The sequence below is a fragment of the Apteryx mantelli genome, chromosome 1 (genome assembly GCF_036417845.1).
Source record: "Apteryx mantelli isolate bAptMan1 chromosome 1, bAptMan1.hap1, whole genome shotgun sequence".
Taxonomy (NCBI): Eukaryota; Metazoa; Chordata; class Aves; order Apterygiformes; family Apterygidae; genus Apteryx; species Apteryx mantelli.
Window position 1 is genome coordinate 27365125 of NC_089978.1, and position 16364 is coordinate 27381488.

Here is a 16364-nt window from a genome sequence, read left to right on the forward strand (position 1 = left end):
ACTATGCAAAATTTAGAAATTTGCTCTCTGCAATAAGGAGCCACGGCCCTGGCTGCTGCTGCGGGGAAGTGGTGGGGGGTGGAAGTGCAATGAGATATTAGGAGGGGTGGAAGACAGGACAGAAAGGTAGGGGAGGGAACTGTGGGAAGGAACTGTTAGAGCTCTGTTTCCGCATCACAGTTGGAAGAAATAAATCCATTTTTATCATTTTTAAAAATTGCTGAAAGGACCTGGCCTCCCCGCAGTAGGTTGGCTTTCAAAATCTCTAGGCAGCCCCAAAGAATCAGACGCTTCAGCTGCTGCCGAAGAACGCTCACAATGTCTTCATCTCACTTCATCTCCTCATTTCCCCCCCTAAACATTCAAACAGGAAAGTTCTCTGTCACCAGCTGTTAACTCCTGTTCTCTCTAATAAACCTAGTTTGGTGAAAATCAGCCCCCCAGCGGTCATTCCCTAACGTGGACTAACTTTGGCTGTTGTTGCACCATTCTCACTGTCCCTCTCTCATCTGTTCACCGTCTTATTTTCTAATGCAGTTAATCTTACAATTTGATTTCACATCCTACTTTCCTTCTAACATGTTAATTTGTTTTGGTAGCTTTCCACATGACACCTGCCACCTTTGGAAGATATCTCTGCTGTCTCAAGTAACTTCATCTGGAAGAGAAACGGACAAGGAAGGGCTACTGATACCTGTTCCCAGCAGACTAGGGCATGGCATTCCTGCTCTGGAAGATACAGTCTGTGGTGTGTGTGTGTATATACACTGACACACAGATACACCTTCATACTTACCTGTCTGCTGAGTCTTTCTCTTTAGAAAAGGATGATGTGTTCTTGCTACAGAAAAGGGTCAAAATCTCTCAGTCACCTTAGCAGACATTTGAAGCAGGCAGATTTATCGCGCTATGAGCAGAATTGGGCTCCAATTACTTCTGAAGTAATTTTTAGGAAAAAAATGTATTTTACAATAGAATACAACAGGAAAAGCATTATCATTATTTTCAAAATTATTCTATGAAAGCAATTCATTTCCAATTATTATTTTTCACTCCTGTCATGGTCAAACTAGCTAACATTCTTATGTTGGCATAAAATCCTAGAAAGTGCTCTCCATCTCTTTACTGCCCAAATCAGTGATGTTGGTGTAAAATTAGCCTGAAAGATAAACAAAGCAGGTCGTCTATTTATTGAGAAGTCACAAAGTAGTCCTTATAGGTAGGCAAATATGATATGATCAATAAAAATATTTATTAGTTGGTATATGAAAACAAAAAGTTGCAAGCCATATTGCACTATAGCATCCTGAGCATTAAGTTGAAAGTCAAATTAATGTTTTAAATAGGTTTCAATATACAGATCTCTAAACAAAACAAGCCTCACAACAGGAAGGAGAAAATAATTTGGTAGAAGTTATTAGCAATTTATTTCTTCAGTGTGAATTTGCTAGTGGTTGGCTATTCACTTTATATTAAAAAATATAAAGAGATTAAAAAACTATAGTGTGCTATAGTTTATTCTGGAATAAAAATGGTTTTAAAAATCAAAATAAGGAAGGTTCTTCTGAAGCCAAAGGAAAATTTCCATGTCCCCAACAGGACTATAACTGATGACAAAGAATGGTAATGCTCCTGCCTGTGCAATCCATCCTATTCAGTGTCCCTGGCCTAGGGGATGAGATAACATGCAGGGTGCCAAAAATTGAGTAATGCTATATGCTAAAATTAAAGGAATAATTGGCAAAAGAAAATCTCTCACCATTTTTCTCTACATTTTCCTTTTCATTGGAGTAAGAAAAGACAATAGAATGATGACCAGTTGGAGAATAAAGAGGTCTATAGCTTCTTGTATGGCAAAATAATCAGAAAAGTTCAATGTCAAAGAGTCTGCTCCATGCTGGATGACATCATTCCAGGGTTCTAAGGGAAGAGCAAACCTTTGCTGCTTGGACAGATATTAAAACTTCCTGGAATCTGAAATATATATCCTCTATTAAAACAGTCATTCGTGCTTTTCAGAAGAATTGTCTCCTACGGTAGCTCTTAGATGAAACCAGGACAATTGCAAATGTCTGTAAAAGATGGACACTTTTGATATCATGACCTATAAGAGCTTGATAAGTCAATAAAATTTTCAGAGTCCACTCAGGAGATGAAACTCCTGGTGAGATACAGCAAGACAAGAAAAAATATTTTTGCAATAATAGAATATAGAATATTCAGATCTTTAAGTCATCTGAAGGGTTCTCATCTCTGTTTAAAGGACTCTATTAAATAAGAAACTAAAAAAGGAGACTAGAGCTTGGCCTTTTTGCATGAGGGCTCCTGTGAGCCGTTTGACACCACCCTCGTGGCTTGGGCAAAGGAAACACGCCTAAGTCTTTATGTTTCACTGCATCTCCCATGCCAAGAATGACTTTTTGGGGCCACACAGGACACTGATTAAAGCAGCTGCAGAACCAAATAACTTATGACAGAGACTGACCAATTCTCAGGACTGTAAGTCAAAGAGATAGAACCAAGTTATCCTTTTTCCACTCCCTTCTATCGATATTACAGAAAACTGCTTTTATCTCTTAGCAGTAAAGATTCTAAGACACATGGATGAATGGATCTGATTCCACCAGCACAGTACACTAGCACTAGTATGCATGTAAATTAGAGTTAATTACAATACATTCAATCTTTCAGTATAAATCATATCTTGTGAGGCCAAAAAAATTATTTCATTGAAAGTAAAGGTGCCTTTCTTTTAATTACAAACTCAAGTTATGCATTTGGAAAACTGAAAAACCTTATAAGCCCAGTTATTCTCTACTGACTACCAAATTTTAAAAGATCATTAACTGGAATAGATAAAACAAGATTAATTTAGATCACATTATATCAGTAATGGCTCATAAACATTTCTGCAAGCCCAAGTTTTATCCCAGAAACAAAGCAAGTGCTGCACTGGCAGAGATCAAAGGTTCTTCCTGTTTGGAGGTCTGGCTCTGACTGCAGCATATGCCAGATACCTTAGGGGAAATTTGTATGTGACACCATGACAACTGTGTGCCCTTCAGGACAAAAGAAGAACTTGTTTCTCCAGTGTTCCTGGTAGTGATAATGTCTATCATCATCAGTTAGAATAAATTTGGCATCATTTTTCTCCACCTTCCAGTCTGAATGAAGCGACAAACATCTACAGAAAGACATCCACGTTAAATGCCACAGAATATGTTTATCAACATATGTAGTATATTAATATATAAGTATCTTATATGTTTTCTAATAAAAATGAACATTTTCTTTATTTGTTTTAAAAATGATACTACTAATTTTAAATTAGTCCATTTTCTTTTTTTTTTTTCAGACTGCACAATTGTTCAGTCTCTTTTTCAAAAATATGTGCCACCTCTGTACAAAAACTGGCTACTTCTATTTTAAGGAACATTTTCAGTTCTTATCTTGTTATTCTATGTGACTTTTGATTGTGTTGCATCCTCTATATCTTGCTGTTCTATTCCTTTCTGAAATACCAATGCCAGCTTTATTAAATCCACTGTGACACCAATCCTACAAAGATGTATTTGGGGCCCCAGTCTGATCTCCTTGATGCCAGTGGGAAAATATTTGTCTTCTAAGTTAATAAATGAATGCTGGCCAGGCAATATGCTTGTCATGTCAATAAAGAGAAAGTAATTGTCCATCTGTTAAATTTAGACTGGTAAGACGAAGAGAATTCTAACAATTTTCCAGTTAACTCACTTTTCACCCACTCCCATCTCCTGCCTGTAGGCCTGCAGTTAGCCACTTTCCACCACAAGCCCTTCCTTCTTAGGCAAAACAGGCTGCCTAAGCGGGGTTAGGTCCAAACCCTCACAAAACAAACTAGTCAAACAAAACCCACTCTTCTGACAGGTTGTATGGAGACAGGGCACATAGTGACTGACACAGTCTCAGATAGTGACCAAAAAACCCCCAAACCTTTTACCCATGAATGTCCTACTAAGAATTTGGCTTATTAGGTACAAATATAAACAACAGTAGAGGCAATCCTGCATACCACCAAAATCAGATTAAAATGTTAACTGAAGTGTTTAATCTGCATTGCTGGCCAGTTACCTATCTGATAGCTTAGATTTACTTCTATAACTATGTCAGCATATTTTGCCTACGACTATTTAACCTACGTATACATTTACTATCGTTTCAGCTCACTAGTGACCTCTAGGACACTGCACTATGAACTGATCTGCCTGCCTAGAATGGACAGTTCATTACTGCATCCATTTTATTTTCCACATATTAGCCTGCTTTTAATCCATGACAAGACCTTATCTATTACTCTGTGGTTATTAAGCTTAGTAACAACCTCTTGTAAAAACTTTATCAAACCCTTTCAAAAGAGAAAAATTATGTCCATTTGTTCTTCTTTATGCACTAGTTTGAAGATGCTTTCAAAGAACATTAGTAAGTTTGAGAAACACAATCTTTAGCAGCTGGCTGTGTTCTGGTTTTCATTTTACTATCTGCCACTACTCAGCAAAGATTTTGTGAGCTGTGCTTTCCCCCTCCTGAATGCACATGCTGTGGATTGCAGGTGGGTGATGGTGCAGGAGGACCTGAGAGTATACATCATGAAAAGCTTAACTGCTGGCCAGAGATTATTATTTTTCCCTGCTTTTCACACAGGAGAGGCCAAATGAGAATTCCTTGGGCTCCAGCTGAGATACTTGCTTTAAATGGTTAGACACCTGCATTTTTTCAGCTGGGGTAAATTCTCCATTTTCCCACTGTAAAATGATCTTAGGAAATTACGTGGCCATGTTTGGATTGCTATGAAGAAGTCTCTCTGAGCAGAAACGAGTCCAGCTTCTTCCACGTCCTGCTCCCATCTAAGTCTGGCTATGGACTCGCTGCCTGAGTGGGCTGATGTACTAAGATACTGAATTAAAAGGAGGCAGCAAGGGATTGCAAAGAGGGTCAAGCGACTTCCCAGCCTTGTCCTTTCTCTCTCACATGCAGCATGCCAGCTGAAAGCCGGGAAGCGAGTACTGAGTCGATCTGGGCACCACAAAATGCTAGCCAAAGCTTAGGCTACCATACTGAGGCTGCCACACTTCACGTCTCACTGTTTCCTTTCCCTTCCCACCTGCCAGCAACCCTGCGTTTTTTCTTGAATCACAGTCCAGGCCACTTTCATGGTAGACACGAGCACACCACTCTCTGCTCGTGTTAGTTATAAAATGTTCATTCTGATTGCAGTTATACGATGGTAACACAATTGCACTGGAAATGGTATAACTGCATTAGCTTTATTCAGAGCTGGTGTAGTTTTCCTAATTTGGGCACAGCACCAGGCTGATACAAAAAACAGCCCCTGGAGCATGGCCATTCACATTCGCATGCAAAAGACTGTGAAGATGAATTGTAAGCGCTTTTGTGCATTGCTTCCCAGTGGCCTGCGCGACAGGCCCCAGTCCATGACCTGGCACCCCAAGCGCCCCGAGAGCTGCTCTAACTGTGCTACAACAACTACTGCCTGCAGCAAGAATCATCCGTTTTAAGCTCTGATTTTATACAATGTACTTCTTAATCCTATTTTTAAATGATTTAGAAAACCTAAAATCATACCATTCAACCAAAAACAGTTAAAACAGCGTTCAGGTATCTTTGGTAAATACAGGCAAGAGTCTGTGTGGACAGGAACCAACACCTAAAAGTTCCCCTGTTAGAAAAGCGGGGACCCCACTCGAAGGATGAACAGGGTCAATGTTCCCCAAAGTCCTTGCACTTTACCTCGGAGATACTGCAGAGCTGCTCACAGGCTGTGTGAACACACCGAGGTTTTATCTTGACAAATTGACTGCCTGACAGCCTCTTCACAGAAGCCTAAATTTCATCTGAATACTAATGCTGGCATTGTGTTGACTTTACAATGCAGAGTTCTCCAACCCACACTCTCAGCTCAGCCACCGTACAAATTTCCTTCATTACCGCTGTGGCCTTGCATTCCAAAATCCTCCCTTGCAAGAAATTACATGCATTTGAACACTGACAACAAAACAGATCTGACAAGTAAATACTCTGCTGCAATGGGATTTGAAATCTGGACTCTGAACTCTTTCACCTCCAGATAATATCGTATCATTGGCAAAGCTTTAAAATTGTGTGTCCCCTTTGCAAAGCCACAAAGAGAATCACTAAGGAGCGTGAAATTTCAATTATCACTGGCTCCCAAAAGTTAAGCCAAATAGAGACAGAAAAAAAAATCAGTGTATGCACCTTTTCAGGAGACTGAAGATTGGAAAATCTAAAAAAATACATTTTGAAAGATAGAGAAAAAACTACCTCACTGTCTTCTTAATTACACTAAGGAAAAGCAGGAGTACTGCCAGTGTTATTCTAAGAGTGTTAGAGTTGCTACTTCAAGTTGTAAAGCTAACATGAAAACAAAATTATATAGAATTGATATCAGCCCTATCCTCATTATGCAATGATGAGAATTTATCCTACACAACCAAATCCAAATGCAAACTCTAATTTGAGAAACCATCCAGCTTGTTATAGATGATATTTGTTGGTGCTTTATAAATACTGAATGCCCTTACACTGGGGAGCTGGCATCTACCACAGTAAGGAAAGCACGCAGCTGGAAAGTGCTGTGTTTTGCCAATCCCAGGCTTACAAAACTTCCCTTTAGGGTCATGGGATAGGTTTCAGCAGTTTTCAGGCTGTAATGGACTGCAGAACAAAACTATTACTACTACTATTAAAGCTAGAACTATTACTGCCCCAGCATCAGGGAAATGCAACCTACTCCCTCATGGTCCTCTGTTGTTTCTGCAATTTAGCACCAATTCTAGGCAACAGAAGAAAATTCAGCTCTATGAAGTAAATAGGCATAATTTCCATGTTTCAGACCCTTTCTGCCATTACTCTGTGCCCTCATGCTGACAAAACGCTGACAACAGTTTAACAGGCGGTGAGCTGAGCCCGAACTGTATCACAGGGACCAATATTGTCCCACGCTTACCTTGTGCCCTCTTACCTGCTTTCTCTACCATTTTTTCTGACTCTAGTCCATGCATTTGTTCATATACACCTGCTCTATCCTCTTGTATGCTTCAATCGCTAGCAACAAGCTTTTCACTCTGTATTTCATAAGGACCTCATCCTTTCGGTGGCCTGTGTGCCGGCTGCCTCACAACCACGCGGACTCCCGAGCCATGGCCTCTCACTTCTGTGCTTCTCCAGGCTGCTTCTCGACGGATTTGTTGCTCATCTGGGGCAGAGCTGTACCCCAACCGGCAGACAGCAAACACACATGGTATAGCCAGCTTGTCACTGCCTTTCAACAGGGATAAAAGGCTGAACTGCAATCACCTATCCCTTGGTGGGTTTGGATCTCTTTCCTCTGTCCACACGCTACATTTGCCATACTTGCAGGAATATCCTATTTCTGAGCCTGGTACCTGCCATTTTGGTTAAAACCAACCAGCATTTTAACAAATTATTGGGTAAAGGGTTGACTGGCAGACAGACAACATGGCTGCATGAACTGTGTATCCTCTGGAAACTCAGAAATGAAATAAGTAATTGACATCTGTAATAAAGGATTTTGCCTAAGTGAGTCTCAATAAATCCAAATGATTAATATTTGTGAAAAGAAGTAAGGAAGGAACTCATGATCCCATTTATTTTTCCTCTCCAAGTATCTGCTGCCAGCACAGGTGTTTCTCCTCTCTTTGTTTACTGCTGTTCATTTTTTCTTCAGGCATGCATATATTTTAATCTGAGCTGCTCCAGAAAATTTCATAGAAGTTATGGAGTTGCTGCAGATTTTCACCAAGGTAACTGAACTCAGAAGGTGTATAAATATATATTTTCTCTTTTTATTTTGCTTGTTTTTCAGTTCTGTGCCCAGCCTTTCAGTTCTTTACATCTGCATTGCTGCATTGTCTCCACTTCACAGGAATATTCCCCAAAGTCCCTGTTCCTTGAAACACAATATTTTCTTTAAAAGGCAGAAATGACTTTGGGTCTGACACTGGAATACCTGAGGGATTTCTACTGAACTTACTGTGTGAATGTTGACAGAATCAGCAGGAGACAAATAGAAGCTTTACTCTTCTAAACAGGGTCATAGAAATGCCACTGTATTTATAATGGAATGCATAAACCCCAAATCCCTTTGTTCATTGTTCTGCAAGAGCTTGCTTAAACTAAACTAAACAAAAAAACTACTTGTGCAGCAATTCTGTTAGACTATACCAACAACAGAGGAATAAATGAATATGCTAGTCACAGTCTGTAGCAGTACCTCTCCAGAATTCCTTGTTTTCCATGGTACTGATTTATGTCTAATGCAGAGGAATGCTTATCATGCACTAATCATGCACAGGTGCATTAATAATGCTATATTAGAGCTAATATACAGCAATGTCTGCAATAATAAAGCAGTCAATGGACTCTGGCTGACAAAATCAGAAAATTCACTATTTGTGTATTTGACTTCTCATTGGCAGAGACACCACCAGTGACTATGTTATCACAGGGAGCTCATGCTCCAGTTGCCGCTAAAATACTCTAGTTTCATCTCCATTTGGAGTGCACTTTAAGAGAAGGGGTAAAATACACTACAGGTGCAGCAGAGCCACATCAAACTCTATTCCTCCTCAAGCAATTAAAAAGCAGTGCCAAGCAAAACCTGAAAGACTCAGAAAAAACTAGAAAGTATGGGTGGAGAGAGGGTGAGAGGACAGGCCCAAGTGAGTAAATAATTAAGATTAGATCAGGATAGATTTATTCCTCATTCTGACCCATTTCTCTTTGAAAGTGGGGTGAATTACTCTAGACGTGTTCTAATCATCTGTGTGCACACTGTGTCATGTTGCAGGCTCTCCTCAATCTTCTTTCTTCTTGGAAAGAAGACAGACGCAAAGAATGAAAGCAAATGTATGCTACTCCCCTCTTTCTCAGAGAAAGGTCATAGGAGATATAGAGGTATGTAAGACCTTTACCATTCATTCTTCTCTGGTGACATGCCTAAATTTGCACTTGAGATCTATCAGCACAAACAAATTGAGGACACAGAGGGCAAAGATCCAGCTAAATACAAAAAAAAAAGGGGGGGGGGGAGGAAGATGCAGAAGCCAGCAGTCCTACAGTTCTGAGCACTGCAATAAGGAAGGGTCACATGATACCTCTTTCCCATCCCTTTCTGGGATGCCTGTATAAAAATATCTAACCCATTTCTGTTGTTTTGATGCAAACAAGTTTGCATCAGCGTAACTGAGGGTATGTCAACATGGCATTTAAAGGCATAATTGCAGACTGTGTGGCTATACCCAAATTTTAAAATAGCTACTTTATGTACTCAAAGTACTGTAGCTGTGAATGGAGTCCAACACACATCTTCTGGTAATTTTGCCAGAAAATGTAAACTACCGAAATTTTGTCCAAACTGGGTCACCGCACAGGCCCCACTGAACTGCATTTTCTTGCCAAACCCAAGATAAACTAGTCACAGATATTTAAAAAAAGATATAACTCTTTATGTGGCTGATCAGAGTGCTCTGAAACCATGGCTAGTGGTTTCAGTATTGCAGCCAACAGCAGTAAATCAGACGTTTGGGACTGTGCTGGCACTGGGGCCAGCTGGGGCACAACAGCCCACTGAGACAGAACAGCCACACAGAAACCTGTTACCCCTCAGTATGGGACGGCTGCATCCGTACTGCCGACTGAGAGAGTCCCCGGCCCTTGCCTACTCTGAGCCGCGTCCAAGGTTGGTTGATGAGCACAAGCATGGTGACAATTGTGCCAGCACAGTGCTAAAGTGAGCCAGGGACCATGTTAAAGGACTGGACCTCTGATCACCCACACTGCTTCACTGCTAGAGCATGTGTTGCCTGTTTTGGGCTACTCCACCTAGGTCTCTCCAAGATACCCAGGGACAGTTTCTCTGGTACCCGTCTCTGCTGTCCATATGAAGAGACCAGCTGGAAAAGGAGCCAAGACATCCACCCACGAGTTCCAAGACAGCCTCTATTTTGCAGATAAGAAGCACGAAATGTGGGCTGCATTGCTGTGCGTTATGAAGAGAGATACAGATGGTGTAAGACAGCTCACGTTGTTCAGAATAATTGAGGGGGATCTCAGGACAGACCTTACATATCAATGTAGACATATTAAACTTCCTTTGCAGATGGCACAGACTGAGGCATATAGATGGACCAGAAGCTGTTCACCTTCACAAAAGTAAAAGCTGCATGCCTTTTAAATAAAAATATGCACAGCTAAAATGAGGCAATCAATAAATCTTGCCACTATGTTCGTTGCTTGAGTTTGACAATGCACCTGACTGATCTAAAAAAAATATATTGTCTCTTCAAAAATATTGCCTACATTATGGACGTGAAATGATTTTAGTCTTGTTGGATACACAGAGAGAGGATTTCCTTCCTCATTTTTGAATGACAACTGGGAATATTTTGTTTTAATCAGTTAAAGTCTGATGTTGCCACAGTACGATCAAAATAAGAAATTCTGACTATATTATACTTTCCCCCCTTTCCTAAGCTGTTTCTACTTTCTAGCTATAAAATTATTTTTGCATTTCAGATTTATACAGAAATATGTATAAACCAAATGAAGAAAAATGAAAATATATTCATGCAGCTGTTTCTGCCTATCACCTTTAATCTTTCATGCACTTTAAAATATGTGCTTCCCACAAAGGGAGAGAGAGATCTATTTTTGCTTTATGTGAATATAAAAGTAATTTGTTGCCATGGCAATATTTTTCCATCCAAATGTTCTGAACACTATAGTTGCTTCAGGTTTTGGGCAAACTGTAACTATCCAAAAAAACATGTAAAGCGTTATGCTTCAATAACTTCCTCAGTTCCATTATAATCACATCTTTCTGCTAGACATTATTAACAAAAATTAATTCAATACAGATGTGTATGTCTATACAACCTTACTCCCAGAGACCAATTTTGAAATCATTTACTTGCATCTTGCTTCATTTCAATTTGCATCAAATTTCTGTAGAACGGACTGAAAAAAAACCCCAATCTCTATTCAGTGGGCCAAACTCTGAAGCCCAAAGGAACTGTGCACGTGATTCTAAGGAAAGATTTTAATCCCCTACATGCTGTACTTCCTAAATTCCACCCCATCCCCTTGTATAATGCTCTTTAGTAGGCTTCTCAGTGATGTTAGTCCTGTTAATTTCCATAGCAACCCACTCCGCAGGAGTGGAACAATTTGTGGAAATTGTTGGGATTCAGCCTTTGAAAACAGCAACACTACGAAGCCCGAAGCCTGGCACAAGAAGCCTCCCAGAGCCTGGGCTAGGAATCACAAGGGCACCAGGTTTTCACCTTAGTTTTGACCCAGTCCTGGGTACAGTAACTTCCAGGGTTCTATGACGATATTTCATGCAAGTCAGAATTATGGATCATGGGATCCAAAACACAGTGCCTGGTTAAGACTTACTGCATATTCTTATTGCAGTGTTACATAATGTTTAAATAAAAACAAATCAGGCACGAAATGTATATTCCTCAAGATCTTAATAAAAAAACCCAGAACACACAGATGTTGGCAGCTTTCCACTCTCTTCCACCTACACCTTAGGAGAGATTTCACAGCATAGGGGAGATTTGTATAAATTGAGGCTGACTGTCTTAGCCCATTGACAGCGCTCCTGGGCATGATGCCACATTAACTCCATCAAAACCTCCATCACTGGCCACCTGGTGTTCATATGTCCTGTGAAGTTCTCCAGATGTGACCAAAGTTGAATCACTACAATTCATTTGAAAAGAAGGCACTGAATGTGTGCATGCATGCTCTTACTATTTCTGACTGGAGAAGAATTGTGCACTACCTTTGTTACCTTGCATACATGTTCCCCAGCCCTGGACTGCTTGTTTCTTTTGCTACATTCTCTTTTAGCCTGTAAACTCTATGGGAATATTTAGTATATATCCCACAGGGCCTGGCAGAATGGGGCCCCAACCAGATAAGCTTCTCTACAAGACCACAATGCAAATACTAAATAAACATGACTGTTACATGCCAGACATGCTACTAGAATATCTTATTTCTTATGAAATCAAACATAGGTTTTCTTCATTCAGATGCAAATCATGGTTTAATGTTATATTTAAGTTGTCACAGTTACATGTAAAGTTGATACAAAATAGTATTTTTTTTCACGACACACTGTCATAGCTAACCTGAAATGCGATATGCATTTTACACTTCAGAATGCAATTGACTGTGGTGCAGACAGCCCACTCAAAAATGATTTCTGTCACATCCCTTCTTTCGTGCACGTATTTGCACCAGTAGTATCTGCATGAGTCTTTTACCTAGCAGCAGAGAGAATGCAAAGAGACGATACAAAACAAGCAATGTAATTGTAAGCCCATGAAAAATGATCAGGGAGTCCTCAACAAATACTTTGCAGTATATAAACTAATATAACATACTTGCCTTAAAGTGAAGCTTCGTGGCCAGCTTAAGACAACCTAAAATCACATAGTACTGCAAAAATGACTGCTACTGCTTTCTCTCCTGCCCCAAGCTGCATGTTCTGCCCACTCCCTTTTGCCAGCATTAAAGCTAGACTGAGGAGCTCATCTAGCCGAAACTGTTATTGTTTTTGTGTTTTGCCAGGTTAGTTTTCAGTCAGATCAGTTTCCAGATCTGACTGCTCATGCGACCAACCACGTAAGCCCTTGCGCAGGAGTGAAATTACCCCTTTCAATGGCACCACACTCAGTGCAGATGCACGTCAGTTAATGCCTATTGTGAAAGAACACTCTTTGCAGACTAGATTTCATACTGATAGTTTTCGCTAAGGGATAATGCACAAAATAACTATCAATCAGTATGTGCCTCTTCAGGTTACTGCCAGAGGAAATGACTTACAGTAAACAATGTTTCTGGAAGATAGGCATATATTTAGATCACTATTTTACCTATCAGGAAAGAAATTGAACCACATTAACCTATATCCCTATGGTCAAAGAGAAAATACATAAAGCAGAATATAAGGAGAGATCCTCTGCCTCTGAAGCCCAGTACCTTAATTACAAGGTTACCTTTCCTTATATATACATCTTTTGTGTGTGTGTGCACACTTATACATATAACCTATGTTTCATAGATATGTGTAAAAATAGAGAAAATAACTATAAAATTGTTTAAAGAATAACAATGCTAATTTTATAAGCTCTAGTAAATTATAGGAGCAATAGAGAAAATTAACAAGCAGAATGAGCACAAAAAAGTGTCATACAGCATCATATATAGTTGGACTTGGTTCCCAGTAGCAAATTTGTTAACTGGTTTGTACACCTTGGAATAACAATACAGAACTGTTCCATATTTTATACTGTTGACTTCTAGATGTGTTTTGACATGCCCTTTTTAAAAGCGAAATTTAAATAACTTTGGTTTACCAAGATCAACAGGTGATAACTTAATATCATTGCATCAAGGCACGGTGTCTAGGACTATTATTTTATTATTAAGTTCAACTAAACACCAATTAATAGAGAACACAGACTACTTTAAAGACAATGGAAGATCAGCTCTAGTCTTGCCACATAAACATCGTAGTCAATTTTAGAAACACTAGCTAAAAGTGAGTTTTATTGTATTGAATGGGATGGGTGATCAGGCACTGAATTCTTTTTCCTTCCTGCAACCTACTTTCTCTCTCCTCAGTCAGGCAGTTCCACAACTGGCAATGCTCCAAATGCAACGGGGATTTATACATGCAAATATCTACGGAAATATGCAAACATTATGGATCCGTGTGTCCTGAATTACACATTTTCTTACAATATAGCAATACAGTTTCCTGATAATACATAATGACATCTGACAGCTCATATTCTGAACAGGTTTCCTTCTGGAAGAATAGTAAGTGGGGAAAACAAACAAAGGTATGTGAGACAGTAAAATAAGGATGTTTAAATGAAAAAATAAAATGCAAGGGCAAATATAAACCTCCCCTTGTGTCCATCACGCTACAGAAGCTGCGGGCAATCTTGTGGTATACAGTAGAGAAGGTCTGTTTCCCCAAGCCACACACGCAGGGCTTGGAGACGTGGGGAAAGCAGGGGAGTGAACTTGAGAGCAGTGTGTGCCAGTGCATGGGCAAGTGTGCGGACTGCCCGGCCGAGCTCCTCTCAAAGGGAGGCCGAGCAGCCGTAAAGGTACTCAGCAGGGCAGGCACAGGCCCCGCAGACCTCTCCCGCCCGTGGCTCATTTATCACGCTCGAGGTCACGGCTTTGCCCTGCCTGAGGTCGGGGCTTTGCTCCTCCTCTCATACGGTGCAGCATCCATCAAAGCTGAGCAGTAAGCGGCTTCACCAGATGGAAATGATATGCCAGAAAGATACTTTATTTATACAAGCGAAACACTGGGAGGGCTGCTCCTCAGAGTGGCATAGCTGCCCTTTACTCGCCCTGACAGCCGAGGGCGGAGACGCGGCCCCACGACCCGGCGCAGCGCCGGGGCCAAAACCGCGACTTGCCCTTGAGGAAGTGGAGCGCAAGCGGCGGCCGGGCCGGGCCCCGCCAGCCAGCCTCCGCTTGCGGGAACTTGCTGGGGCGCCCCGAGAGCCGCCTCCGGGGGCAGCGAGCGCCCGCCCCGCGCGCGGGGGGCTCCCGGCGCCGCAGCGCCGCCCGGCCCCTGCTGCCCCGCGCGGCCTTGCGCCTCCGCGTGCGCCGCGGCGGGCGCCTCCCTCCCCCGGGCGGGACGCAGCGCCCGGCCCCAGCGGGCGCCGCCCGGCCCGCGGCCCGGCCCGCGCCCCCCGCCGCCGCCGCCGCCGGCCCCGCTCGCCCTCCCCGCCGCCGCCGCGCCCCCTCCCCGGCCCGGCCCTCGAGCACTTGCCCCCGCACCTCCTTCGTCCGGCGGCAGCGGCCCGCCGCACTGCCCGGGCCGCAGGAGCTCCCGCCCGGCCGCGCCGCCGGCCGCCACCCACCTCGCCCCGGCCGGGTGGCGCCCGCCTTCCCGCCCGCCCTCCTTCCCTCCCGCCCCGGCTCCGCGCGGCGCCTCTCCGCGGCGACGGCGTCGCTCGGGTGCCCCTGGGGAGCCGGCGAGGCTCGCCGGGCCGCGGCGACAGGGCCGGCCTGCTGCCTGGGCCTGGCGGCCTCCTGCCCGGGCCTCAGCAGCCTGCTGCCCGGCCAAGGCCAGGCCCCGCGGCTGCCGGCATCCTCACACCGGCCTGGCGCACTAACCGTCCTCCCCACCAGCTGGGGAAGGTGCTCACAGAAAGCAGCCGATGCATCTGCTGATTAATGCAGAAATCTGCATTAGGCTGCCTTCGGGAGCCTTGAAGTGGGCCGCCCCCCCGTGAGGATCTAGGTTGCTTCCATCATTGTCATTGCTCATGCCCACAAACCTCTGCTTAGTCCCTGCGGCACCGCACTCTAAGGACCTGAAGGAGGAAGGGCCGCAGGCTGCTCTTCTGGCTGTAAATGCCAGCCTGGCTCCTGCCCTGGCACAGATTTGAGCGCTGAGGACGTCCAAGAAGCCCCATGGCTACGTACACTTCTTGCCTGAACTGCCTGGGAGGTGGTCTTCCTCCAGCTGTTCCCCACTTTCCCCCTCTGAAACTGAACTCTGAGAACAAAACCCTGCAAAAACCCCTCCCCATCCCTGTTCATCTCCCTTCATAATTGAAAGGGAGGGGAAGAAAACATCAGGACAGTATCACTATATCCCTCATCTCAACCCACACCTGATTTCTGCCCTCCAGACTGCCCTAGTGTGGAGATAGGGGTGTGAGCGCACAGTGCAACACCACCCTGATATGAAAAGCCCACCTGCGACCTTAACTAGGGATGGCAGATCCTTCTGGTCTGTCCCGGTGCTCCTCAGCCTTTGGGAATGCTTATGAATATGAAGTGGACATTTTCTCAGGTTTAATATACAATGCCAGAGTTTCTGTAATTCTGATAGACTGTTTCCAAAGAAGAAGAAAAATCAGTACATTTCTTCAAGATTTTCCAAACAATGCAAAGGAAGGATGCAGGCCATTGATTGTGGGTACAAAGAAAAAGAACCTGTGGGAGTGGGGAATAGCACCATGAAACAGAAAGTTACCCTCAGACCTGACATGTTTTATGAGATCAAAAGGAATTGGGAATTGCATAGCTCTAGCTAGCTCTGGGTTCTAGTCACAGTTTTACCACTGACTTGCTGTACAAAACTGCTCTGAATCATTGCATTTCTACTTGCATTTCATTCTGTTCAAAATAGGGATAACAAGTTTTACCTTCCTGTGAGGTGCTGCAGTTTCCATGGCAGAAAACTGATATGTATGAATTTTCTTGTTACTTAG

At 42.8% G+C, this 16364-nt stretch overlaps 1 protein-coding gene across 1 annotated transcript in view; it reads right to left on the bottom strand.

Moving 5' to 3' along the window:
- Positions 1–14988, bottom strand: part of LOC106500369 (probable tRNA methyltransferase 9B) — a 47227-nt gene extending 32239 nt beyond the window's left edge. The window contains exon 1 of the mRNA XM_067289657.1: positions 14920–14988. The gene's annotated coding sequence lies outside the window, so the exon portion shown is untranslated. The remainder of the gene's footprint in view (positions 1–14919) is intronic.
- Between the last annotated feature and the right edge of the window lie 1376 nt (positions 14989–16364).